Source organism: Anomaloglossus baeobatrachus, unplaced genomic scaffold, assembly GCF_048569485.1.
Source record: "Anomaloglossus baeobatrachus isolate aAnoBae1 unplaced genomic scaffold, aAnoBae1.hap1 Scaffold_49, whole genome shotgun sequence".
NCBI lineage: Eukaryota > Metazoa > Chordata > Amphibia > Anura > Aromobatidae > Anomaloglossus > Anomaloglossus baeobatrachus.
Window position 1 is genome coordinate 202,582 of NW_027444249.1, and position 4,591 is coordinate 207,172.

A 4,591-nucleotide genomic window follows, 5' to 3' on the forward strand; every position below is an offset into this window, starting at 1 on the left:
ATGCCTTAAAAATGGCTTTAAAATGGATTTGGAGCATGGAGACGATTATCTCGGGATTGCAAGATAACCAAACAAAACTTTTAGTGGATTTCTACTTATTTTATTAAATATCATCTCCACCAAACAGGACAAGCTTGCATCTGTTATAGTTTTGGAGAAAAATGTGTTCATTTCATGTATGCGCGAAATGCCTTAAAAATGGCTTTAAAATGGATTTGGAGCATGGAGACGATTATCTCGGGATTGCAAGATAACCAAACAAAACTTTTAGTGGATTTCTACTTATTTTATTAAATATCATCTCCACCAAACAGGACAAGCTTGCATCTGTTATAGTTTTGGAGAAAAATGTGTTCATTTCATGTATGCGCGAAATGCCTTAAAAATGGCTTTAAAATGGATTTGGAGCATGGAGACGATTATCTCGGGATTGCAAGATAACCAAACAAAACTTTTAGTGGATTTCTACTTATTTTATTAAATATCATCTCCACCAAACAGGACAAGCTTGCATCTGTTATAGTTTTGGAGAAAAATGTGTTCATTTCATGTATGCGCGAAATGCCTTAAAAATGGCTTTAAAATGGATTTGGAGCATGGAGACGATTATCTCGGGATTGCAAGATAACCAAACAAAACTTTTAGTGGATTTCTACTTATTTTATTAAATATCATCTCCACCAAACAGGACAAGCTTGCATCTGTTATAGTTTTGGAGAAAAATGTGTTCATTTCATGTATGCGCGAAATGCCTTAAAAATGGCTTTAAAATGGATTTGGAGCATGGAGACGATTATCTCGGGATTGCAAGATAACCAAACAAAACTTTTAGTGGATTTCTACTTATTTTATTAAATATCATCTCCACCAAACAGGACAAGCTTGCATCTGTTATAGTTTTGGAGAAAAATGTGTTCATTTCATGTATGCGCGAAATGCCTTAAAAATGGCTTTAAAATGGATTTGGAGCATGGAGACGATTATCTCGGGATTGCAAGATAACCAAACAAAACTTTTAGTGGATTTCTACTTATTTTATTAAATATCATCTCCACCAAACAGGACAAGCTTGCATCTGTTATAGTTTTGGAGAAAAATGTGTTCATTTCATGTATGCGCGAAATGCCTTAAAAATGGCTTTAAAATGGATTTGGAGCATGGAGACGATTATCTCGGGATTGCAAGATAACCAAACAAAACTTTTAGTGGATTTCTACTTATTTTATTAAATATCATCTCCACCAAACAGGACAAGCTTGCATCTGTTATAGTTTTGGAGAAAAATGTGTTCATTTCATGTATGCGCGAAATGCCTTAAAAATGGCTTTAAAATGGATTTGGAGCATGGAGACGATTATCTCGGGATTGCAAGATAACCAAACAAAACTTTTAGTGGATTTCTACTTATTTTATTAAATATCATCTCCACCAAACAGGACAAGCTTGCATCTGTTATAGTTTTGGAGAAAAATGTGTTCATTTCATGTATGCGCGAAATGCCTTAAAAATGGCTTTAAAATGGATTTGGAGCATGGAGACGATTATCTCGGGATTGCAAGATAACCAAACAAAACTTTTAGTGGATTTCTACTTATTTTATTAAATATCATCTCCACCAAACAGGACAAGCTTGCATCTGTTATAGTTTTGGAGAAAAATGTGTTCATTTCATGTATGCGCGAAATGCCTTAAAAATGGCTTTAAAATGGATTTGGAGCATGGAGACGATTATCTCGGGATTGCAAGATAACCAAACAAAACTTTTAGTGGATTTCTACTTATTTTATTAAATATCATCTCCACCAAACAGGACAAGCTTGCATCTGTTATAGTTTTGGAGAAAAATGTGTTCATTTCATGTATGCGCGAAATGCCTTAAAAATGGCTTTAAAATGGATTTGGAGCATGGAGACGATTATCTCGGGATTGCAAGATAACCAAACAAAACTTTTAGTGGATTTCTACTTATTTTATTAAATATCATCTCCACCAAACAGGACAAGCTTGCATCTGTTATAGTTTTGGAGAAAAATGTGTTCATTTCATGTATGCGCGAAATGCCTTAAAAATGGCTTTAAAATGGATTTGGAGCATGGAGACGATTATCTCGGGATTGCAAGATAACCAAACAAAACTTTTAGTGGATTTCTACTTATTTTATTAAATATCATCTCCACCAAACAGGACAAGCTTGCATCTGTTATAGTTTTGGAGAAAAATGTGTTCATTTCATGTATGCGCGAAATGCCTTAAAAATGGCTTTAAAATGGATTTGGAGCATGGAGACGATTATCTCGGGATTGCAATATAACCAAACAAAACTTTTAGTGGATTTCTACTTATTTTATTAAATATCATCTCCACCAAACAGGACAAGCTTGCATCTGTTATAGTTTTGGAGAAAAATGTGTTCATTTCATGTATGCGCGAAATGCCTTAAAAATGGCTTTAAAATGGATTTGGAGCATGGAGACGATTATCTCGGGATTGCAAGATAACCAAACAAAACTTTTAGTGGATTTCTACTTATTTTATTAAATATCATCTCCACCAAACAGGACAAGCTTGCATCTGTTATAGTTTTGGAGAAAAATGTGTTCATTTCATGTATGCGCGAAATGCCTTAAAAATGGCTTTAAAATGGATTTGGAGCATGGAGACGATTATCTCGGGATTGCAATATAACCAAACAAAACTTTTAGTGGATTTCTACTTATTTTATTAAACATCATCTCCACCAAACAGGACAAGCTTGCATCTGTTATAGTTTTGGAGAAAAATGTGTTCATTTCATGTATGCGCGAAATGCCTTAAAAATGGCTTTAAAATGGATTTGGAGCATGGAGACGATTATCTCGGGATTGCAAGATAACCAAACAAAACTTTTAGTGGATTTCTACTTATTTTATTAAATATCATCTCCACCAAACAGGACAAGCTTGCATCTGTTATAGTTTTGGAGAAAAATGTGTTCATTTCATGTATGCGCGAAATGCCTTAAAAATGGCTTTAAAATGGATTTGGAGCATGGAGACGATTATCTCGGGATTGCAAGATAACCAAACAAAACTTTTAGTGGATTTCTACTTATTTTATTAAATATCATCTCCACCAAACAGGACAAGCTTGCATCTGTTATAGTTTTGGAGAAAAATGTGTTCATTTCATGTATGCGCGAAATGCCTTAAAAATGGCTTTAAAATGGATTTGGAGCATGGAGACGATTATCTCGGGATTGCAAGATAACCAAACAAAACTTTTAGTGGATTTCTACTTATTTTATTAAATATCATCTCCACCAAACAGGACAAGCTTGCATCTGTTATAGTTTTGGAGAAAAATGTGTTCATTTCATGTATGCGCGAAATGCCTTAAAAATGGCTTTAAAATGGATTTGGAGCATGGAGACGATTATCTCGGGATTGCAAGATAACCAAACAAAACTTTTAGTGGATTTCTACTTATTTTATTAAATATCATCTCCACCAAACAGGACAAGCTTGCATCTGTTATAGTTTTGGAGAAAAATGTGTTCATTTCATGTATGCGCGAAATGCCTTAAAAATGGCTTTAAAATGGATTTGGAGCATGGAGACGATTATCTCGGGATTGCAAGATAACCAAACAAAACTTTTAGTGGATTTCTACTTATTTTATTAAATATCATCTCCACCAAACAGGACAAGCTTGCATCTGTTATAGTTTTGGAGAAAAATGTGTTCATTTCATGTATGCGCGAAATGCCTTAAAAATGGCTTTAAAATGGATTTGGAGCATGGAGACGATTATCTCGGGATTGCAAGATAACCAAACAAAACTTTTAGTGGATTTCTACTTATTTTATTAAATATCATCTCCACCAAACAGGACAAGCTTGCATCTGTTATAGTTTTGGAGAAAAATGTGTTCATTTCATGTATGCGCGAAATGCCTTAAAAATGGCTTTAAAATGGATTTGGAGCATGGAGACGATTATCTCGGGATTGCAAGATAACCAAACAAAACTTTTAGTGGATTTCTACTTATTTTATTAAATATCATCTCCACCAAACAGGACAAGCTTGCATCTGTTATAGTTTTGGAGAAAAATGTGTTCATTTCATGTATGCGCGAAATGCCTTAAAAATGGCTTTAAAATGGATTTGGAGCATGGAGACGATTATCTCGGGATTGCAAGATAACCAAACAAAACTTTTAGTGGATTTCTACTTATTTTATTAAATATCATCTCCACCAAACAGGACAAGCTTGCATCTGTTATAGTTTTGGAGAAAAATGTGTTCATTTCATGTATGCGCGAAATGCCTTAAAAATGGCTTTAAAATGGATTTGGAGCATGGAGACGATTATCTCGGGATTGCAAGATAACCAAACAAAACTTTTAGTGGATTTCTACTTATTTTATTAAATATCATCTCCACCAAACAGGACAAGCTTGCATCTGTTATAGTTTTGGAGAAAAATGTGTTCATTTCATGTATGCGCGAAATGCCTTAAAAATGGCTTTAAAATGGATTTGGAGCATGGAGACGATTATCTCGGGATTGCAAGATAACCAAACAAAACTTTTAGTGGATTTCTACTTATTTTA